We start from the raw sequence: 24,361 nt of genomic DNA, 5'->3' as shown, positions 1-24,361 counted from the left end.
ATTAAGCACATGTTCTGCGTAGCTATATAGTAAAGTGGCAAACACGCTGCACCACTGACATCACAGGACAGTTGCCTATAAAACTAGACTTCTGACGCTGGGGTCCAGCTTCACTTTCTCTTCATCTGGGAGGGCAGTTGTCTGAGGAACCTCTAGATCCTGCCTGTACTGTGCTGCCAACGCTGAGTCCATGACCACCTCTGGTGGGGCGAGAGCAGGCATGGAGATGAACTCCAAGTTAGGGTCTCCCATCAGTTTTCTAGCAAGCCAGAGGAAGGGCTTTTCAAAGTTGTAGTTACTTTTGGCAGAAATGTCATAGTACTGAAGATTCTTCTTTCGGTGGAAGACAATTGACTGTGCCTTAACCTTTCTGTCCTTAATACCCACTTTGTTGCCACACAACACGATGGGGATGTTCTCACACACTTGTACAAGATCTCTATGCCAGTTAGGCACGTTCTTGTAAGTAACTCTCAATGTTACATCAAATGGCACACTGAGCTTGGATATAATAGCCATCTCTCAGTCCACCAAATTTCTCCTGACCAGCTGTATCCCATACATTGAACTTAATACGTCCTCTGTTGATATGGAACACAAGGCGATGGACCTCAACACCCAAGGTAGCTACATACTTCTCAAATTCACCAGATGACGTTTCACAAATGTAGTTTTTCCAGTACCACCATCACCAACCAATACAAGTTTGAACTGAACTTGGGGTTCTCATTGGGCAGCCATCGTGATGTTACTTCTAGAAGCGTCTCCACGCCTGTCTGACAGAGGGCTGGAAAGATGGCAAAAGCCTGTATGATATCATTTATATGTGGAATCTAAAAAATATAACAAACTAGTGAATATAACAAAAAAGAAACTGACTCATAGATACAGAGAACAAACTGGTGGTTATCAGATGGGATATGGAAGGTGGGGGAGGGGTAATATAGGGGTAGGGGATTAAGAGGTACAAACTACTATATATAAAATAAGCTACAAGGATATACTGTACAAACCAAGGAGGGACTTCCCTGTTGGTCCAGTAGTTAAGACTTCACGCTCCCAATGCAGGGGGCACAGGTTTGATCCCTGGTCGGGGAACTAAGATCCCACCTGCTGCATGGTGTGGCCAGAAAAAAAAAAAAAAAACACACACACACACAAAAAGAGCACAGGGAATATAGCCAATATTATTATTATTATTTTGCAGTACGCGGGCCTCTCACTGTTGTGGCCTCTCCCGCTGCGGAGCACAGGCTCCGGACGCGCAGGCTCAGCAGCCATGGCTCACGGGCCCAGCTGCTCCGCGGCATGTGGGATCCTCCCGGACTGGGGCACGAACCCGCGTCCGTGCATCGGCAGGCAGACTCTCAACCACTGCGCCCCCAGGGAAGCCCTATAGTCAATATTTTATAGTAACTATAAATGGAGTATAACCTTTAAAAATTGTGAATTACTCCGCCTGCCAATGCAGGGGACACGGGTTCGAGCCCTTGTCCGGGAAGATCCCACATGCCGCGGAGCAGCTAAGCCCGTGCGCCACAACTTCTGAGCCTGCGCTATAGAGCCCGTGAGCCACAACTACTGAAGCCCACGCTTCAGTGGGCTTGCTGAAGCCCACGTGCTCCGCAGCAAGAGAAGCCACCGCAATGAGAAGCCCTGGCTCAGCAACGAAGAGTAGCCCCCGCTCGCTGCAACTAGAGAAAGCCCGCATGCAGCAACAAAGACCCAACTCAGCCAAAAATAAATAAAATAAATCTTTAAAAAAAAAATTGTGAATTACTATACTGTACACCTGTAACTTATATAATGTACATCAACTGTACTTCAATTAAAAAAATAAAGGGCTTCAGCCTGGTTGTTTAGCCCCAATCCCTCCAACTCAAGTGGAACCAACTTTCCCTAGGAAGACTGGAGTCAGGGGAGATGAAACCAGAGCCCCTTTCCCATCCTGGTTCTTCTCCAGAAAACTCAGGTTCCTGAGTGATGGAGAGGTAGGCACCCCACCATTTTGTGGGGCTCTGGGGATCTGGTAGAGGTTGAGAATGGTTGCAGTGATGCATTAGGGGTTTAGAGGGAGAGGGTTGATCCCAGGGTGGCTGAAGGCGGAAGCAAAAATCCCAGTCTGTGTTTCCAAACCTTGGTTCTTTGCTACTCAGGAAATCCTTCCTCAGGGCTCACTGCCATCCTGCTTCAGCTCCCAGGACAATTACCATGACACCGGGGGTCTTTTCCAGCTCTCACCAATGCACCGGGAGTTCCAGTAGCTTTGGGAGGAGAAAGAGGGTCTGTGTGCCCCTACCCAATCCTGCATATGACCGAAGGAGAGGAGGTCTGGGGGTCACTAATGGGGGGGTCTTATGGACAGCTGAGGTTGCCAGTGGGGTGAGGTTATGAAGAGGCTGAAAACTGACTAATAATCTGACACCTCCCTGGATTGCCTTGGTCATAGCTTCAAGTCAGATGTGATGTGGTGTGGAGAAGGGGTGGGTGTTACTCTTCTCTGTCTCCAGAGCTCTTTGGGGATAAAGGCTTAAACCAGATGCAGTCATCTCAACCAGCTTCTCTGATCCTTGCTCTGGGAAGTCTTCTTGGCCCACTCCCAGGAACCTCTAGCTCCTGTCTCTTCTCTGGAAGCCCCTTTGAGGAATGATGGACTTTTGCCAGGCTTCCTCACTGTACTCAGAGCCAAGGAGGCCTGACTGGGTGACGGAAGGGAGGACTCTGGGAATTCTGATAACCACCTGGACATGGTCCACCGCTCATCTCCATGGAGACACCCCACCCCCACCCCATAGCCAAGGAAGTACCTGGAATATCCTGCTTCCCACCCTCATCCTTTGCCTCTCTGCTCAGGGTCACTGCCAGGGCCTGGCCGGAAACAGATGAGATGGGGGGAGTAGGGAGGGGACTGGCTTAAGCGGGGAGGCAGGCTGCAGGCTCTGGTCTGAGGGAGCTCCTTCCTAGGAGAGGTAGCCTTTAGCTACCCAGGGAAGTCAGCTCCCCAGTTCCAAGTCAGGGGTGGAGAAGGGAAACTGATCCCGGCCTGTGGACAAAGTCTCCCCTTTATTGGACTGAAGGTTTATAGCTTGAGCCACCTTTGGCCCTAAGAGGTGCGAGTATGCCCACATACATGTGAGGGTGTGTCTGCTGTAACTGGTGAAGGACTGGAGGGGTTGTGCATTTTTTCTTAGTTCCCCAACCAAGGATTGAACCGGCACCTTCAGCAGTGAAAGCTCGGAGTTCTAACCACTGGACTGCCAGGGAATTCTGGGGGCTGGGGGTGTGTGTGCCTATTCACACAAGTGCATTTACACGCTCACTCACTCACTCACTCACCAACACACCCAGGCACACTCACTTCACATTCAACCCACCTATATTCATACATGCACACTCATACTCTGACAGTGACTCACACCCACACTCTGGTGCTCAAACACACTTAGATACATTCCTGTACACCCAGTACTTCCACGTTCAAACTCTGACACGCACCTTCACTCCATGGCCTCACACACACATACTCTTTTTTTTTTTCACACATACTCTTACAGCCATGCACGCTTAAGTACACGTCAACACACCCACTCACAGTTGAATACACACTTACCCAGCTCGAAGGCACTCCTCCTTGCAGGTCGCCAGAAGCCACACATCTGTGCAATGAGTCTGATGTGTGTGTGTGGGTGAGTGCAGAGACAGGAGGTAAAGAGGTGGGCATCACAGGGGTCAGGATGTGGGCTTGGGAAGCCTTTAGGTGTTGAGGTCACAACCCAGATTTTCAGGGCAAGGGGTCAGGAAGCAGGAGGTTTAGAGAATGTGGATGAGAGTCCCAGTGCCTGGGCAGGGCACATAGTAACTGTTGACAAATACTTGCTGAATAAGAGAACAGCAGAATTGACTAAAACTCCCCATTTCCAGTTGGTAGAGCTGCCTGTCTGTGTCACAGAAGTTTAGAATCCTAGGCAACCAAAGAGTCAGGGCCATCTCACCCTCTGAAGTCAACGGCTCTCCATCCTCACTGCCATCCCCCAGAGCAGGAGGCTGAGTCTTAGATGCAGGTGACTTCAGACATAGAGAACAGGCTTCTGGTTTCCAAGGGGGAGGGAGGTGGGGAAGGGATGGAGTGGGAGTTTGGGATTAACAGATGCAAACTATTATATATAGGATGGATAAACAACAAGATCCTACTGTATAGCACAGGGAACCATATTCAGTATCTTATGATAAACCATAATGGAAAAGAATTTTTTAAAAATCTTGTATTCCCCAGCCTTCAGAACTGTGAGAAATAAATGTTTATTGTTTAAGCCAATAAATAAATGAATAAATAAATAAATAAATACAGGTGACTTACATGAAGCTACTAGGTCAGGCAGTGCCAGTCCAGACCTAGGTCCCAGTCTCAGGGGAAGCTTCGAAGCCCAGTGACACTTGAGTGAAGACAGAAGCCACAGCAGGCCTAGCTGCTTGGGGATGAACAGAAAGTGACTAAGCTCTGGCCTGTCCCAGGGATTTGGGCCCTAGCCAGGAAAGATGGGGACCTGTTGGGGTCCCTTAAGGTATACAGGATCAAGAAGACCAGCAGAAACTCTGCAGAAAAACTCCTGGAAAAGTCTCATATATAAATTTGTACCTCTGGTCTTTCTGCCAGAGGGCTTGGGTTTAATTCATTTGTTTCCTTATTATTTCATCAAATATTTATTGAGGATCTTTTTCATGCCAGGTTGCGGTAGATACCAGGATTACTATAATGAACAAGATATATACAAGATCATATAGGGTGCACCTGGGTGCACAAAAATCTGACTCGATCTGATTTGGGCAGCAGTGGTAATTCATTGGCTCAGAAAACTGAAAAATCAGAGGAAAACTTCAGGTGAGGCTTGATCCAGCACTCATTTCCATTCTGTTTTTCCTCTCCTCCTTCCATGAGGCGTCAGCCTCATCCTAAACCTGGATTCTCTTATGGTTCCAAGACACCTGACTCCAGGCTACATGCTTCTTGTTAATGTCCAGCAGGGAAGAGGGAACATCATTGTCACCACAGTTCCAGAAAATACCCAGAGGCACACTCTGATTGGACCAGCTTGGCTTCATGCCCAGCCCTGTGTCACAAGCATGGCCCAATTAATTGGATTAGCTTAAGTCACATGTTCCATCTCTGGCCCCAAGAGAGATGTCAGCTGCACCCAAACAAAATGGATTACCAAATGGAAATGAGGACTGTTAGGAAAAGGGAAACCAGAGCCTACCAAATAGTTCCTGTCTTCATGGAACTTAAAGATGAATTAGTGGAGGAGACTACAAATACAATCAAACAGGTGAAATTGGGAATTGGGACATTTTACCAGAACAAAACATTTCTACAGGACTGGATACATAATTTGTGGGGCCTAGTGTAAAATGAAAATGCCCTTTATTCAAAAATTATTTAGAATTTCAAGACAGCAACAGTATTAAATCAAGTGTAGGGCCCTTTTAAGGCCCAGGTCACCTGTCCATAAAGCCAGCCCTGTACCTCTTCATTGAGACCTGAAGAAGGAGAAGGAATCAGCCAGATGGGGTACTCCAGGTAGCAGTAACAGTTTGTGCAAAAGCCTGGTGGCAGGAGATCAGGTTCCCTGGAAAAGCTGGAGGGAATTCAGTTGCGGCTGGAGCTTAGAGTACTAGATGAGACTGGAAAGTGGGTGTGGCCATGTCGGGTAGGATACCGGTCATGGAGTATCTGGGAAACTGAAGCTTCCTAAGTCTCCTGTTTAGTGGCCCCGTGAGCCCATCCATCACCAAGCTAACGGGCAGGGAGGAGCCAGCTGGGGGCCAGACCCTGCCTTGGAAGGAGATCAGATGATCAGGGAAGTAAGTGGAGTATGATGAGAGGCCTGGGTGTCAAGAGCACCAGGCTGCTCTGAGACCCAAAGCAAGTTCCAGCACAGAAGTTCTATGATTCTCTTCTGGGGTTCCTAACAGTCTTAGATTCAGATGATGGAAGGAAGGAAGGAAAGGAGGGAGGGACAGAGGAGGGAGGGAGGGAAGGAGGAAGGAAGGAAGGAGGGAAGGGAGGAGAGAAAGAAAAAGAAAGAGAAAGAAATTCCCTTTTTATAGCAGGTCTTATGTTAGTAACAAACTGCTGAAGGCTTGGGGAGATGGAGGGAGTTTACTCTGCACAAACCTAACACGTTCAAGTTGAGTATCAGGCACTCCTGTTCTTGGAAATCAGGCTGGTGGTGATTTCTCACTGGCCCTTTATCCTACTTAGCATCCTAGCCTCTGGCCACATCACAGGTTTTTTTTCTCTTCTTACTTTCCCTCCTCACTTTCTCCCCCTGGATTGCTCACTATACTCTAAACGTTTTTGGTAAAGTATTCAGCTGAGCAAAGGGTCACTAACACAGGTCCTGAGATTTTCTTTAATGGGACCCACTCTCCTCAGGTTTTAAAAAGCAGTCTGCCCTCCTCCTTTAAGGGAATAGAACTCTCTCTCCATGGTGACTGCCATTTACCTGTCTGTCCCCGAGACTGAGCTTCATGGAGACAGGGAAACAGGTCTGATTGTAAAAGCTAGCGCCTCATATGATGCAAGGGGTTCAGTAAATATTTGCCGAATGAATGGATGGGATTATTCAGATCTCCCCTCGAAGCCCACGTTTTTTCTCTCTCCTTCCAGGGAATGGTTATGACAAAGCATTAGAAGAATCAGCTTTGGAAGAAGCTGGTGGAATAGACAAATCCCCGGCTAGGACAGCTGTGGAAGCTGTAGTCTCCAAGGAGAGGGAGTTTAGGGGCTCTTGGTGGACCTCAGATTGGGGTGGATGTGTGCCCAGGACAGAGGAGGCAGAGGCAACACTAAGGTTTCTTTCTTTTTTTTTGTGGTACGCGGACCTCTCACTGTTGTGGCCTCTCCCGTTGCGGAACACAGGCTCTGGAACACTAAGGTTTCTTGATGAGCCTGGACGTAGCCAAGAAAGGCACCCAGCCAGCCCCTCTGGCTGTGGCTGCACCCAGAGATCTTATCTGGGGGCAGCTGATGGATGGTCCTGAGTCATGGGACCTGCAACCTAGAAAACAGTTCTGATGTTGAAACAGGCCCAGGGGAGGGGGCAGGGTGGGTGTCTCTACAGCACAGACATCTTCACCTCCCACATCTCGTGTCAACCCCGGGTCACCTTTATTGTCATCACTCATCTCCCATCCTGTCACTCATTTGCCACCCTCATCAGCATCCCTGCATCACAACCACTGCCACTTTCTTAACCATGCTGTCACCCGACCCAGTTTCCATCACCGTGTTACCGCCTCCAGATTGCCACCATCCCTGCCCCAGCCCCATGCCCAAGGCTGTTGCTATCTGAACCCACTCTGTCTTCTTTATTAAAGGCCTTTACCCAACCCTGCCACTGGCTAGTTCCATTCCCGTCTCCCTGTCACTTTCACTGTTACCACCTGTGCCTGTCATCCTCGTCATCCTAGTCACTACAGCCCTTACCACCTGTCCCAGTCTCTATCACCTCTAGGTCCTCTGCACCGTCACCACCTTTCCCAGGTTAGTTCACCAGCACCGCCCATCTCCGCCACCCCCATCACTGTCATCAACATCTTCCTGTCTCCAGCCCCTCACCTAGGTCTCGAAATGGGCTTTCCCCTCTGGGGTAGACATTCTCAGCATGGCCCCACCTCTGAGCCTTTGCTCCTGCCTTTCCAGCCTCTGGCCTCCTCTGGGTTTCCGTATCTGGAATTGCCAAGCTCTTTACCTTTGCTCTCTGCTCTGGCCAGGGGTGCTTCATTTCACCATGTTGTCTGGACCCTGGGGCCATGCACTTATTCCCAGAGTATTGAAAGAGTACTAGGTAGAGGCCTTACCAGGAAGCCCTGAACCTTCTCTGCCTATACCTATGACATCTGGCAGTTCTTCCACCCAGGCGAGACCTAAACTTTCCAGTTATTGCTGAATTTCTTGAATTTTGTTCAGATTCTTTTGCGTTGGTACCACTTTTTGAAGGGAAGCTCTGCCAAGATGCACTTACGGCAGTGCTCTGATAAGGGCATTCCTCCCTCAGTGGGGTCCCAGTCTGGTTCAGCTGTGGGTACTGTCAAGCGCTTCAGGTGTACCATTTGGGTCTGTTAGGTGGAGCTAGTACGCTTCTTCCCTGGCCTTATCAATGACCATTCTCCTTTCATCTCCTGTAAACATTATATTGAGAAGAATGTGCATGTCTGCCCATGAAGGGTGGTAGGTAGCAAAAATAGAAGTGAGGATCCTCCCTATAAGGAAGGTTGTGATCTTTCTCATTAAACAAGTCTGAGGTGGAGAAACCCAGCCAGCTGGCCATTTGCATTTAGACTTCCTACAGGATAACTGCGTAAGGGAAATTGCCCTGCCCTGGGAGTGGCTCCTGGCCCTAACTGGGTGCCCTGTCAGGTTTAGATGGACAATACCAGACCAGGTCCATGTGCCTCAGGAACAAACACAAGATTTTCTCTTTCTTTTTCTTTTTTTTTTCAAATATTTATTTATTTATTATTTATTTATTTGGCTGTGTCAAGTTTTAGTTGTGGCACACGAGATCTTTAGTTGCGGCATGCAGGATCTTGTTCCCTGACCAAAGATCAAACCCAGGCCCCCTGCATTGGAAGCACAGAGCCTTAACCACTGGACCGCCAGGGAAGTTCTCACAGGATATTCTTTCTTTCTGTTTTTTTGTTTTGTTTTGTTTTAATTAATTAATTAATTTATTAGCTGTGTTGGGTCTTTGTTGCGGTGTGCGGGCTTCTCATTGTGGTGGCTTCTCTTGTTGCGGAGCACGGGCTCTAGGCATGCGGGCTTCAGTAGTTGTGGCGCACGGGCTCAGTTGTTCCGCAGCATATGGTATCTTCCCCGACCAGGGATCAAACCTGTGTCCCCTGCATTGGCAGGCGGATTCTTAACCACTGCACCACCGGGGTAGTCCCTATTCTTTCTCTTCTTAAATTTAATTTTATTTATTTATTTTTGCCTGTGTTGGGTGTTCGTTGCTGCCCACGGGCTTTCTCTAGTTGTGGCAAGCGGCGGTTACTCTTTGTTGTGGTGCACGGGCTTCTCATTGTGGTGGCTTCTCTTATTGTGGATCATGGGCTCTAGGCACATGGGCCTCAGTAGTTGTGGCACGTGGGCCTCAGTAGTTGTGGTGCACGGGCTCAGTAGTTGTGGCCCACGGGCTCTAGAGCACAGGATCAGTAGTTGTGGAGCAAGGGCTTAGTTGCTCCGCGGCATGTGGGATCTTCCCGGACCAGGGCTCGAACCCATGTCCCCTGCATTAGCAGGTGGATTCTTAACCACTGCATAACCAGGGAAGTTCCCCCGTAGGATTTTCTAATTGATGCCTATAAGGATGGGGAGTCAGTCTGACCACTTCCTGAGCCCCAGTGTTAGGAATTGGGTATAGGAATGGGAGGCTGTGGAAGGAGTGGATATCTTGGCATAGCGGCCAGAGTGCCTGGGACAGCCATCTCAGCCAGTAAAGCAACAAATCCTCACTCTAATCTTCCTTTTTAAATTTTAATCACAGCATAGTTCTAATTGCAGGATTGTACAGAGCCATTCAAAAGCCACCATTCAGGCTTCCTGGTGGCGCAGTGGTTGAGAGTCCGCCTGCCGATGCAGGGGACACGGGTTCGTGTCCCGGTCCGGGAAGATCCCACGTGCCGCGGAGCAGCTGGGCCCGTGAGCCATGGCCGCTGAGACTGTGCGTCCGGAATCTGTGCTCCGCAACGGGAGAGGCCACAACAGTGAGAGGCCCGCATACCGCAAGAAAAAAGAAAAATTATAAAGTGAATGTCCCTTCCTCCAGGAAAACTTCCCTGGTGTCCCCCTCTGCCCAGCTTGGTTAGGTGCCCCTCCTCTCAACTCCTACAGGCCCTTGTGCTTTTTATCTCTGATCTCTGCATTGTGACTTCTTATTTGCTCACCACCTTCCCTACAGGACTTGTAAGCTCTCCAGTGCTGGGCCTATGACTTATTCTTCATGGCACGTCCGGCATCCAGCACTTGGTAGGTCTTCCAAGACTGTTGAATGAGTGAATGAATGAATGAATGAGTAATTAATGAATCAAGTACCCTTGTAGGAACTGATTAATACTTCTTAACATGCTCAGAAGCAGACATTCAGAAAAAAGATGCCCTTGAAGGATCCATAAATTCTCCAAAGGGGATGAAATCGTCTTATGATCTAAGAAATAATGTGAATTTGATAGGCAAGAATTTGGGAGTGAATGTGTAGTTAGGAACAGTGGTGTACTAAGTGAGGGGCAACGTGAGTGATCCAATCTTTCTGAAAGAAGTATTTTATTATTGACCTTGTTTAGAATTGCTGCTGCTGCTGCTAATAAGCAGACTGACTTTTAGTTGTTTTTCAGTTCTCTGCAGGTCACGCACCCCCTATTGCTTGTCCCCAGGGAGGACTGCTCCCACCCCACCCCTGTGTAGTATGCCACTGGTAAGGAACACTGATTACTGGGTGAGCTGGTCTGTTTTCTACCCCTCAGCACTGAGCTGGGAGTGATGTCAAAGGTATCTAACTTCTCAAAATTCTGCAGGGCAAGGTTGTCCTCTGCTAGAATTGACGCTGGCCTCTGACTCCTCGGGTACCCCCAGCTTCCTCCGGGGAACCCTCTGAGTCTCCTGGCTAGTGGCTGTCCATGGCAAGGAGACCATCCTGTGCAGGGATGGGAGACTGTGCATAGGATCCAGCCCTGGATCTAGTCTTGTCCCTACCACTAACCCACCCTGAGGCCTTGGGCCGGCTCTCAGGGTCCACACTCTCAAGGCCCTCTGGGGGCCTCATTTTGCCCACTCATAACACTGGGGCTTTTGGTGACCTCTCCTCTCACTGACCTGAGTGAGACAGTCTATACCACAGGGCACTAGCTAGGTTGGGTGTGCCAGCCAGCAGGACAGAAGGCGAGTCTGGACAGGTGGACAGTGGAGCCTGGGCCCCAGGATGGGGTGTGTGTGTATGTGTCGTGGAGAGGGGGTAGGCGAGGGTGGATCCCAGGCAAAGGTCAAAGATGGGAGAGGTGGTTCCAGCAGGTCAGCTGACCTGGCCTGGTTACGGCCCTCAGGAAATGCAGAGATACAAGCTGGGTTGGGCTAGGTCCTGGCTCTGCCCTGGGGTTGGGGAAGGGCCGGGGGTGGAGAGCTACCCCTTGGTGAGGTCACTTCTAAGGTGGGAGCCAAGGTTCCTTTCTGGGAAGGAAAGGCGGTGTCATGAAAGCAGGAAGGATTTAGGTGAGACTGCAGCGGGGGCAGATGATGGTGGATCAGGGAAGATGAGGTGCCTCTTCTTGGACTGCTTCCCAGGAGGGTGGGGAAAAGTCATTCCACCCAGCCCCAGTGGGAGAGAGCTGTTTTGTTCGAAGGCAAGGGAGATAGGATGACCCGGGGAACAAAGTAGCCTGTAGCTCTGAGCCAGGGTTTAGGGGATTCACAGTTGAAGAGGAAGCCCTGGGATATCTAAGCCTTGGTTCAGGCACCTGCCAGCCCTGGACTGCGGTTGTTTCTCTGTGAAATGGGGAGAATCTCCTTGGTCCTCGTCTACCAAAGACAAAGTGTTTCCTGATCTGGTCACCAAAGACCAGGGAGTCTCCCTTATAAATTCCTTCTGAAGTGTTGGGGAGCTAAGAGAAAACTCCGTTGAAATTTGGGCTGAGTGAGGTGGAGAGTGGAAACCCTGGACGTGTTGGGGGCAGAGTGATGCTTTAGGATATAAGTAGCCTGACCAGATATCCCCACCCAAAGGTGCCCACAGCAACTAGGCAACATTCTGACCCTGCCTTCCCAGACATTCTGAACTCCTGGATTAAGCCTCTCTCATCAGCCCACTTCCCTAATCCTGTTTCTTTGCTGCAGGGTCCTTCCTCAAGACTCCTCGGCCCTTCCTTGCTTCATTCCATAAATATTTGTCCAGCACCTGTTATTTGCCAGGTATTTTCTAAGCTCTAGGGATTCAGAGGTGAACAAGATTGTTGGTCCTTGTGCTCAGTCCCCCCTCAGGGGAAAACAGGCAGGAAAATAAGTGAGGTAGCTTTGCCTTTACTGGCTACGTGAGAGGGCCACATGGCTGTGGGAGCTCAGAGAAGCCCAGGGGAGGTCAGGGCCAAGGTAATGTAGACCCTTGAGCCTGGAAGGGTCAGTGGGAGTTTGCCAGGGAGGCCATGGGGGAAAGCCTGGTTCAGAGACAGAGGCAGAGGTTCTGAAGCCACTCCAATAAGCTTACAAGGGCCAATTGTTACATTTTCAGGAATTTGGCAAACCACTTGTTAAACACAGACATTATGAAAAATTAAATTGTATAAATGTATAATCACAGACATTATTTTTAAAACAAAGGTAATAATTAATGAAACATTACTTCCTAATTGTTATTACATTTTATGCTCTTGAAGTTATTTATATCTACTGAATCTTTGGGTGGAGGAACTACCTAACGGTGTATGGCTGCTTAGCTCTACGTTGGTAGTTTATAAACAGTCATGGTGGTAGTATTTGCATCATTGAAAAAAAAAATTTTTTTTTTTTCCTGGCCGCACCACGCAGCTTGCGGGATCTTAGTTCCCCGACCAGGGACTGAACCTGGGCCCTCGGTAGTGAGAGTACAGAGTCCTAACCACTGGACCGCCAGGGCATTCCCTGCATCATTGAAATAAACTAACACTACACATCAGGGCTTAATTTATGGTTTTGTTGATTGCATGGACCAGGGGTTAACAAACTACAGCTTGCAGGTCAAATCCAGCCTGTGAGCTAATAATGGTTTTTATATTATTTAATAGTTAAGATATTTTGTGACAGGAGGGAATTCAAAATTCAGCTATCGCAAATGAAGTTGTATTGGAACACAGTCTCGTGCATTTGTTTACGTACTGTCTGTGGCTGCTTTCATGTGGCCACGGCAGAGCTGAGTAGTTGAACAGGGACTGTATGCCCTACGAAACCTAAAATACTTACCATTTGACCCTTAACAAAAATGTTTATTGACCTCTGGTCTAGACTTAAGAAAGCGATGGAGAAAACATTAACACAGATGAAACATAAAAGTTTGTCATGTCTACGGCCATTACGTTGTGAATAGCACAAAACCTTGAGGAAACATTCTTCCAATATTTGAAGACCGGCATCCAATTCAGCAAAAAAGGTCACGTATCTTTGGTGAATGACTGATGTTTCAAATACGTGTCTTTGTTCTTTTACTTTTGTCTTACTCTTTAATGTAAATGAAAATATCAGCCAACATTAAGGTCAGGACTATGCTCGTTAGTCAATGATGTGAATGACTTTTTGCAGAATTGAATAGTAATCAAGCATTTGTTCACGATCTGATTTTGTCAGATCTTGGATGAACTGCACCCACAAATTGGCTACAGATGTTAAGGGTTGGCAAAAATCGAAGAGAGAATTCTACAGAGCAATTGATGCTGTAGGATTTACAATAAAGAACCCTGTATATTTTAGTAGTATTTGTAAATTGTGTGCTATTTCACAGCTTTGTACCAATAAAACTTACGATAAATTTGTGTACATATATAGAAGTACACATTATTTCTAGAAAGCCAGGTGTTAAGCATTCACCAGCACACCGTGGAACAGAGGGTTCAGGCAGAAAGGGTCCAGGGGAGTCCAGGTATTCAGGGCAGAGTGAGAGGGGAGATGGTGAGGCTGGAGCACTGGAACAGGTGTGAAGGGCCTTGTGAGCAGGGCTCAGGAGCCAGATACCATCCTGAGGGCTATGAGGAGCCACAAAAGGATTTTGAGTACAGGAGAGACCCCACTGGATCTGTGTTTAGATCATGTTGGCAAGTTGTGCGAAGACTGGATTGCTAGGGACACCTTATGAGGCACTAGATCAGTGGAGGGAGGGAGAACAGTCGCAGCAAACTCAGCACTTTCCCTAGGCCAGGCCCTCTCCCAAGCACTTCATATGTGTTATTGCCTCCCTTTTACTGATGAGGAAACTGAGGCCCAGAGAGATTAAATAACTAGTAAGCGGCAGAGTTGGGATGTGAACCCAGGAGTCTGGCTTCAGAGGCAACACTCTTAACCACGACATATTTTCAGACGTGAAAGATAACGAGACCCGGAGTGATGTTTCTTAATATTAATGCATGTACAAAGTGGATCAATGTTTACAGATATGCTTGGCAGATGGTAGGAGCTTGAGGACATTCTTCAGACCCAGCAAGACTCGACTTGCTGATAATGCTGTATGAGGAGCTTTACCAGCTTCCTTCATCTGGTGGACAGTACACTCACCTGGGCTACTCTGGCCACCTGGTTCTCCCTCTGCCCTCAGCGAGCTCCCCGTCTCAGGGACAGCCTCCTGAACAGGCATATACAGGTGGGACAGACCCTGTCTGGGCCCAGAGTGGGGCTCTTGACTCAAGTGTACGCAAGTTAAGAGGAGAAAGAGATGTGAATGATCATCAATAGGAAGGGCTTCCATGGAGGAGGCATAGATAGGAGGCTTGGGTTTGGATGGGGAGAGGAAAGAGGATGGGTCCTGCTGGATTCATGGTTTTTCTCCTTGGGCATCTGTATTTAACAGCAGAAGTTTGGTGGGAGCCCTTGAGGCAACACAGTGACAGACAGCTAGCTCAGCTGCAGATATATATATATATATATACATATTTGAAAGGACTAGAGGTGCCTTTCTGGCATGAGTTCTGGCTGAGGGTGTGGGCAGGAGATAATAAGGGTGGAAGTGGAGTGTTACTGGGGTACTGTGGGTTGGTGGCAGGGCGGGCCCCACATGGGGTGTTGGTCCCTCAAGGCCACAGCCTTCAGCTTAGGGCTTCCCATCCTGCTGGCTCAGCAGGTCCCACGGGTTGGCAGGTGACCCACCCCTCACCTTCACGTGGCCATGGTCCAGGTAGGGGCAGCAGGTGTATGTAGAATGGAACTGTGTATTCTTCCATATGGGGGTACACGCTGTGTTACGTGCCTGAGTCTGAGATGTGTGCTCATGTCTCACTGTGCCTACAGGCCATGTGGGATGTCCAAAGATGTGGGCCACAGGTGTGGAGGGTGTCCCACGAAGACTGGGGGGGCGGTGAACACATAGCTCTTCTGAGGGCACGTGTGCACGGGTTCAGGTGTCTCCCTGAAAGAGGGATGCGGCTTTGGAGCGTGGTGAGCCATCAGAGAAGGAAGCCTGGGTGGGAGGCAGGTGAGGAATCTCCCTGATGATGCTCATTCTCCCCAAGGAAGGCTTGGCTGGACCAGCTGACAATGCCAGGCACTCTAAGCCCGTGCTGATGGCAGCGGCTTCCCTGAGCTTATCCCTTAAGCCCCTGGCTACAGGCCAGGATGGCTCCCCCACCCTAACCCTGAGAGGGCAGGCATGCTCCACAGACCACAGGCAGGCCAGGAGCAGTGAGTGTGAGCATCCAGCCAGAGCTTCCTCTCACTCCCTCTGTGGGTGGGAAGGACATAAGGGTCCGAGTGGTGTCTGGTCTGCTGGGATATGGGGAGAGCATGGCGTCCCCAGGTTGCCTATGCCCCTGGTATGTGTGCTGGCATGCAGTGTGCGTGTGTAGCCGCGTCTGGGTGTGCTGGCCCCTGACGCAGCACCCGGGGCTTGGTGCCGCCTTCCCATCGTGCTCCATGATCTGAGAGATGCTTGAAGTGGGGCAAAGAGCTTGGGCTGGGAGCCAGGAAGCCTGAGTTCTACCCCAAGCTCTTTTATTGACTTTGGAGAGGTCCCTTTACCCTCTCTGAGGCTCCAGTTTCCCTTTGTAAAATGTGGAGGGGCAGCAATCCCTGTGGTGCCACCTCACAGGCTGTTGGGTAACAGAGTCTCATGGAGGTGTTGAAAAGTCAGGAAGGCTTGGTTCTGGGGGCTTCACAAGGGGAATGTTTGGTTGAAGGGCGAGGGGTTGAAAGCAGGGAACAACTTCCAGAGAACCTGCCCTCCTCTCTACAAGGGGTGTTCAAACCTCCTGGAGAAATGAGGTGTTTAGAGTTCTGGGGCTGAACTTCAAAACAACTTGACGTTACAAGCCAAGACCTGCCTGCAGTGAGGCTGGGAAAGTCTGTCCACCCATCCTTGCCCCTCCCAACCCAGCTTGCCTGTAGGGGGGTGAACAGCAGATTCCCTCAGACCGAGGTTGAGAACCAGCACACAGCTCTCCCTCTCTCATTCCCTCCCGCCCCACTCCCAGCTTGCTGTCTTTCAGGCTCAAATGCCCTGGGTTCAGACTTCTCATCCTGGGGCTGTAGGCTTAGCCAGAGCAAACAGACAGCAAAAAGTCAACAAAACAAGAAAGGAAGCAGCACAGGTGACGTGGAACAGAAAACTTGGAGGCCACAGCGAAGGTGTGTGGGTTGAGCTGGATGGAGCCGTGCGTCCCTCCTAAGAGCAGGACCCTGGGACTAAGGCTGGCCCAGCCAGTCCCTCATGGGGCGGGGCAGGAGGGGGCTCCTGGGGGGTGCCTCCTATGGACTCTGGCCGAAGGCGTCAGCTTAGGCCGCCATCAGCGGTCGCTAGCGCTGTCTCATGAGTCTTGCAAAAAGGGTGTGATTGGGAGGGGGATGGGATTCAACATCCCCCCTCCTTCAACCGCCCCCCTGAAGCCTAGGCTAAGTTGTCTCAGCTGCTGTGGAAAGCATTTGAGAGGCTAACTGGGGGCCAGGGCTGCAGGTGGAGCAGGAAAGGAACAGCCTGGAACTAGAGCCGGAGTGAGGACCTCCCGGCTGTACTCCCTTCCCGGCTGTTCGCCCCAGGGCTCAGGGTCTCCGAGTCATGAATTCCTGGGGATGCCCAAGACTTCCCCTCACCCCATCCCACCCATAGGCCTAGTTGCCCTCCCTGACAGCCTATTTCTCTCCCACTCGGGGCAGGCGGAGCTCAGTTCTCTTAACATACATTTATTGTGCACCTGCTCTGCACAACATCCTGTGCAGGCCGGGGCATCCCCAGGAGGCTGCCTGCTCAAGGCCCTGTCACCCCTGGACCTGACTGCCTGTTGACTGAGCTGGCGATTGTCCGGTGCCTGGGGCAAGCCCCGCCCCCAGACCCTGGGTTGGGGGGCGGCAACCGGGAAGTCAAGTCCAAGAGCTGAGCGGCCGAGCTGTAATGGGAAGCGCTGGAGACCAGATGCACCCAGCTGGCTGGAGCATCTTGAGATCTGGGCGGAAGTCCGTGGGCTTTGGTTTTGCTGTCTGCCTGTGGAATGAGCATGGTATCCTTTCCTACCCCATCCCCAGGCCCCGCAGCACTTCTAGCTTTGGTCCTGGAGTCAGGCAAGAGTCAATCAGGGCAGAAGGGACGGGGTGCAGGGTTTCTTTCCTCGAAGAGGCATCTTCTTGGGAGATTGGACTGACATATATACACTAATATGTATCAAATGGATAACGAATAAGAAAAAAAAAAAGAGGCGTCCTCTCCACCACAGAGTGTTTACTCCCCACCAACTCATTCTCCCAAAACACTGCGAGGTGAGGATTAGTATTTCCATCATACAGATGAAGACACCCAATTGAATATCTTGCTCAAAGGCACCCAGCACCAATTAAGAAGCCAAACTGGATTCAAGCTCAGGTCTGCTGTCTATAAAGTCTGAGTTAGGAACCACAGCTCACTACCTGGATGGGGGGAACCATCCCTGAACAGCCAAACCCCAAAACAGCCCCACACTCAGGCTCCCAGCCAGGAGGTTCCTGGGGTTTTCACTGCTCCTTTCTGCTACCACCGCACTCTTTCTTCTTCTCATGAAGCATCCCTGATCTGGACTCCCTCTTTGCTCTGATTAACTCAGTACCTGAGATGCCACCATTATTAGACTCTTTTTTTTTAAATAAATTTATTTATTTTTGGCGATGTTGGGTCTTCGTTGCTGCACGCGGGCTTTCTACAGTTGTGGCGAGCAGGGGCTACTCTTCGTTGCAGTGCGCGGGCTTCTCGTTGCGGTGGCTTCTCTTGTTGTGGAGCACGGGCTGTAGGTGTGCAGGCTTCAGTAGTTGTGGCATACAGGCTCAGTACTTGTGGCTCATGCGCTCTAGAGCGCAGGCTCAGTAGTTGCAGCGCACGGGCTTACTTGCTCCGCGGCATGTGGGATCTTCCCAGACCAGGGCTCGAACCCGTGTCCCCTGCATTGGCAGGTGGATTCTTAACCACTGCGCCACCAGGGAAGCCCTGACTCTTGTTTACTTGTGGGTTAAGAAATTGCTGCTCAGAGCTTCTCCTTTAAAATGTTTTACTGTAGAAGGATTTTTGATATTGATTTAGGCAGAAATCAAAGGATGAAACCAGAAGGTGAATGGCTGATGGGGAACTTGACAGTGGTGGGATCAGGCTGCCACCCTCTGAACCCACTGACGGGTCAGCATCACTAAGCTTGGGGCAACTAGACATTATGTGTCTCTGGATGAAGTACAGTAGGAAGCACACAGGACTGTCCACAAAGGATTCCTACCCCCCAAATTGATCCTAAATAAAATTACATGATTAGAGCTAACTTCCTATATCTTCTAAGAAATACAGGGGATGGAGGAAAAGTTAAATGATACCACAAGGAAGCAAACACAAACCCAGAACTATGACTTCCTATGGAACCACATTTACTCAATAGTGACAGTGACAGGAACAGAATGTGAACAGAACAGAAAGGGGAACGGGTCATGTTTAAGAAAACATTTAACCCAGTGCAATGTGTTTGGATCCTGACTGGAACAAACCAACAAATTAAGATATTTGGAAACAATGTGAGTACTTGGTAATTCCATGGAATTGTTCATTTTGTTAGGCATGGGATAGTCATTATGTAAGTAAATGTTCATAGATTTTAGAGATGAATACTGAAGAATGCAGGAGTGAAATGCCATAATAGCTGGAATTTGTTTTAAAATACTTCATAAAAGGAAAAAAACCCCAAAACATCTGTGACACCAGAGTGCCAAAAGGTTGATGATTTTATTGGGTGAAGGTTATGTGGAGGTTCATACACTACTTTGGTGCATGTTAGAAATTTTCATTTAAAAATGCTGTAAAGGGGTATGGAGCCTGCTTCCAGGCGTTAGGCTTGGGCATCTGAGCTGGCCTGACTGCTGGGAACTCATCTCTGTCCAGTCCACCGCCTCCATCTCAGCTCCTCTGACATCCACGTAGCTGGTGGGAATCCTTGTTTGGAACTGAAACATAGCGCATTGTCCCCAAGACGGGGCAGGCTCTCTGGGTCAGCCTAGGCAGACATAGGCAGCCCTTCTTCCAACTCCACTCACTCTGTAATCAGTCAAGCCTTCCTGCCCTCCATCCTTGTCTCTCCTGCCATGGAAACATGACCAAAGATGCCCAGTCTTTGGGCTGAGGGACATCAAGAGGAGAGCTCAGAGCTGTAGGCAGAGGAAGGCCTCTGGCCCTGTTACGGAGGGTGGGGCGGGGGAGATGAGGGTCGATCTAGTGCCCCCAGCCAGACGAGATGGGAAGCCCAGAAGACAAGACCAGCTCTCTGGATACCCTCCTTGGTGTGGGACAGGGCAATGGAGGCACCTAGACCATCACCAGAGCTGAACAAGTTGTACTCTGTCTCGGGAGGGTCTCTCCCCCAACCTCTGCTGACTCTTCTAAATTCACTCAGCAACATGTCCTCATTTCCTTCCTGCAATTCCATCCAATTACAATGTCAACCACCGTCATATTAAACCACCCCTTCTGCAGTCACTGCTGCTAATTCTGCACTGTGGGGAACAACACTGCTGGGGTGGTCCTCCTCGCTGTACGCTCCATCCTTGTCTCTCCCATGCAGAGATGCATTAGGGCATCCTCAGGCCGGGCTAGGAGCCAGGACACCTGGGCTTGACTCACGCTGGACCTTTGAGTATACCGAGAGCAGAAGAGACTGTGTCTACCTGCTCAGTCCAATCTGGCTCAGCTGGTACTGCAGGGGACCAGCCTGGGCGTGAGAGGAACCTCCATTGATACAGGGAGAGACCCGGGAACTGGGAAGGCCCCATCTCGCCTTGGGTCCCTGTGTTCCATCAAGCCTTCCTGGGCTCAATGCCTGTGGGTGCCTGGGCCCAAGTCCCTGCCCACACAGACCTCTGAACAGCCCCCTGGGCAATCACTCTGTTCCTGGAAAGCTGTAAGTCAAATCCCACCTTCCTGCAGGCTAGCACGGTCATTTCAGAGTTGCTTTCCTGCTGAAGGGGGGCACCTTGTCAGCATTTCCTCGGGGTCTCTATTCTCTCTTTGTCCTCAATGGAACATATATATGTGTGGAGAGGCCTCCAGATTTGGGCAGAGATGACAGGTAGGGAAGGTATCTCAGGGAGCAGCCAACCTTGCCCACCTGGAAGGAGGTAGGGAGACCGCTCCACTCGGGGAGCCGCCAGTGTGATTGGGGCGATGGCGTGGTCACATCACACCCCGGTAGCCAGGCCCTCTGGGCATGCCTCCTTTTTCAGGCTGAGCAGGACAGTGGAGAGAGAGTAGCTTGCCTGGGGTTGCTGAGATAAGCTCTCTGCCCACACTCAGCCCCCTGTTCCAGATCAGATAGGGCACGTTTCTGCAGTGAGTGGCCTGCTGACGGGCACCGTGCTGACGCAGGCAGGAAAATATTAACCCAGAGGAATGGGCGCATGCTCGTGTGTGCACGACTCTGTGTGTTTGTGTGTGTGTGTGTGAGAGAGAGACAGTGAGTCCACAGAGAGGTTTTCACATTCAAGACCAGACATAGACACGTACATATACACACACACCTACTCATTCACACATATGTTCACATACAGATATATACAAAGATACAAATGCTTCTCACACATGCAAATTTCTTCAGTGTGATCTCCCAACTTCTTCTGTCAATGAGACCCCCTCCTCTAGGAAGCCTTCCCTGATAGCTCCAGCTCATACTAGAAAGTGACAGGCCTGAGCTCTATGCCTGGTTTCTGATGCCAAATTAGGTAGCCCGATGAGGACTTTAGAGAGGAGCAGACGGGGTTTGAATTCTGGTTCCATGATTTATAGGATGTTTGTCCTTGGGCAAGTGGTGGTGCCTCCTGACCCTGTCTGCCTCAGTCTCTGTCCACTCTTCCCTGGAGGCCCACGTATGACTCTGAGAAGGAAGGATGAGAGCCTGGGCTTGGGGGAGGGTCTGGTCATTGGAGAATGTCAGGGTTAAGGACCATCCTGGGTCCTGACTGTGCCCCCAGCCCTCGCCAGCCCAGCCACCTAGCCCCCAGTTCTCCTAGCTTGGGTCCCTGGCCTCCTGGGCAGATCTGGATGTTCTAGTTCTGGGTCATCTTGGGTAAGTTGCTACCTTGCTCTGAATCTCAGGTTCCCTACTTGAGTTTGAAAGGGGACACTTACCTGGGTGAGGATTAAGGGTCTTTTCTTTTTTGAGCAGCCTGAGAATTTTCAAGACGTCAGGTGATTTCAGAGAGACCAGGGTTTGTCCAGGTACAGGCACTGCTCTCCCACCCCGCTCCTTCAACCAGAGCTGCTCATTTCTTACTGATTGATACCACAGTGCCTGACTTATGTGGACTCTGTGGCTCCATGCTTCCACTGCAGGGGGCATGGGTTCGATCCCTGGCTGGGGAACTAAGATCCCATAGGTTGCATGGTGGGGCCCAAAAAAAAGTTCTCCAAAAAAAAAAAGTCTGGAAAATCCCAAGTGGAAAACAATTTGACTGAAAGCCAGTTTACATGATAAATAAGTTAATCAAATGGCATGTTAGTGGAAATAAATAGTTGAAATGATTCATTTTTTACACATTGATACTTTGGGGGGCATTTGAGGGAAGTTCAGAGAAGTTTTAGGGTATCTGGGCATTTTTCTTTAATCTGATTTTTTTAAATTTCTATTTGCATTTTTATTTCTAACTGGGTTTCAGCCAATTGTGTCTATTCATAATAGAAAAGAGTTGGATACATTTAAAATTGGAGACAGTTCTGTGCTGTACAGCCACATATATGACATGGATGTGGACCTACTGGCATGGAAAAGATGTTAATGTTTGAGTGAAAAAAGTACTTTACAAAACTTTATAGAAGTTTCCTTCTACTTATTGTTGACAAAGTGTGGGGCGGGGGAGGAGAACGTGTGTATGTGTATACATAAAAAAAAGGATTAGAAAGAAACTTACCAGAATTTTTGTAGTTGTTGTCATGGAGGGAAAATGCTCTTTTCGCTTATTTCTGTTTTAGGTAATAGAAGAAGTAAAAGAAAAGAATCTGAGTTTTTTTTCCATTTTTAAAAACTTTCCACTCCTATGATGGACAATTATATCTGCTTGACTTGTTTGGCTATGTGTTCATAAACATTTAAATTTTCAGTTAGGTTGAACATTAATGTCCCCAATCACTAGATCACATTAAAAGATTTTTAGTGTAGTGAGTAAGAAAGGGGAGGTTGATGAGCACTGGGTTTTTTCCAACCTATTTACTAGCAAAAGAAGTGTATTGCAGGCAAAATTAAAATAAGAAAACTGAATGACTTCTGAAAGAGGGACCAAATGCCTAAAGATACATCAGAGTCTGCAAAAATTGCCCTGTAGCACACTAATATTACCAATTCATTTCAACTGATTTATCATTTCAACCAAATTAGTTTTTGAGTTAATGGTCTGCTGCTGCCTTAGTAAACCTTTTCCTGGATCCTTTCTAGAGGCCAAAAGTAGTGGGGTGAGAGGACTGCATACCCTCCAACACCATTTCACAGGTAGGGAAACAGAGGCTCAGGGGCAGGAACTGAGCCAGGGTTGGGCAGTGAATCTGATGCCCAGCTGGGACTCAAACCCAAGTAAATGTGCAAGGCATCTGGCGGGGTCTTCACTGAAGCCAGAGCTAGGATACTTGGTTAAATTTGAATTTCAGAGAAACTATGGGTAATTTTTTGTTTGTTTTTCCTTTTTTGTTTGTAAACAATGGGTAATTTTTTAGCATAAGTATGTCCCAAATATTGCATATATTGTTTCTCTGAAATTCAAATTCAAAATTGAACGTCTTGCGTTTTATTTGGCGGCCCTACTCAGAGCCCACCCTGTGCAGACAGGACCCCGGGTATTCCCTGTCTGCCTGCACCATCCCCCTTGGCCCTGGAGATCCCCCCAGGCTCTGTCTAGACCCACCTCTGACCCTAGTGCCCAGCCTCGCTGACCCTCTTGCTGCCTGTCTTCTCTCCATGGTTGAACTTTCTGCCGCCTCAGCCTCCACTTCTTCAGTGCTGTGACCGTCCTCCATCCCGCCAGTTCACCAAGGCTAGCCTCTCCTCAGCACGCACCTCTGGGGCCACAGCCTCCCGGAGCTTCCAGTGTCCTCTTGGCAGCCTGGTGTCTGGGTTTCTATCTCCCTCCTCACCTGCTCCTTCTCAGTCACCCTCCTGTCCCCAGAATCCTGCCCCCATCCCTTGCCCCACACCCTCATGCTTCCTGGCGAGCCCATTGACTCCTGTGGCAGATGCCCAGGGGCTGACATCTGTTCTCTTTCTCCAGCCTGAGCCTGGGCCCAATCATGCCCCTGCCTGCTGGGTGCTCTGAGGCCACAAGGACCCCAGACTGACTACTTCACTCTTCTCTTTGCTTAGCACCTTTCAAGGGCTCCTCAGGCTCTTGGGATAAAGTCTGCCTCTGTGTCCTGGCAGACAAAGCTCTTCGTGGTCTGTCCCTGCCCATTTCTCCAGCCCTGTGCAAACTGCTGACAGTCCCCAGAACATATTAGGTTTTCTCACAATCCCACTGGGCTTCAAATGACTTAAAATAACCACTACCGGGGCTTCCCTGGTGATGCAGTGGTTAAGAATCTGCCTGCCAATGCAGGGGACACGGGTTTGAGCCCTGGTCCTGGAAGATCCCACATGCTGCAGAGCAACTAAGCCTGTGAGCCACAACTACTGAGCCCGTGTGCCACAACTACTGAGCCCACTAGCCACAACTACTGAGCCCACGAACCACAGCTACTGAAGCCTGTTTGCCTAGAGCCTGTGCTCCACAACAAGAGGAGCCACCACAATGAGAAGCCAGTGCACTGCAACAGAGTAGTCCTCTCTCTCCGCAACCAAAGAAAAGCCCGCGTGCAGCAACGAAGACCCAACGCAGCCAGAAATAAAATAAATAAAAAACAAAACAAAACAAAACAAAACCAAAAGACCACTACCACCCCATCCTCCCTCTCTCATTTTAAAGGACTCAGTGCCCATGTCATCTCTTCTGGAAGATTCTTGCCCACCTCCAGGCTGGCTTAGCTGTTCCTGTAACCCCTCTACCTTAACACAGTGTATCCTAAGTCACCTGCCGTTTTTTTTTCTTTTGAAGGTTGATTTTAATGAACAAAAATCTCTGTATAAAAACATTTAAACTTTATCAAATTCTTTAAAAATACACACACACACAGATCCA

General features: G+C 49.4%; 1 pseudogene across 1 annotated transcript; it reads right to left on the bottom strand.

The window, feature by feature from the left end:
• Nucleotides 1-75: 75 nt before the first annotated feature.
• On the bottom strand, nucleotides 76-23,207 carry LOC309963819 (GTP-binding nuclear protein Ran-like; annotated as a pseudogene). Its single transcript has 2 exons — nucleotides 23,096-23,207; nucleotides 76-725 (listed from the first exon to the last, which is right to left on the bottom strand). The product of its transcript is annotated as a GTP-binding nuclear protein Ran-like (transcript).
• Nucleotides 23,208-24,361: the final 1,154 nt, after the last annotated feature.

The sequence above is a fragment of the Leucopleurus acutus genome, assembly GCF_964270905.1.
Source record: "Leucopleurus acutus genome assembly, chromosome: 7".
Lineage (NCBI taxonomy): Eukaryota > Metazoa > Chordata > Mammalia > Artiodactyla > Delphinidae > Leucopleurus > Leucopleurus acutus.
This window is presented reverse-complemented; position numbering and strand designations above follow the sequence as displayed.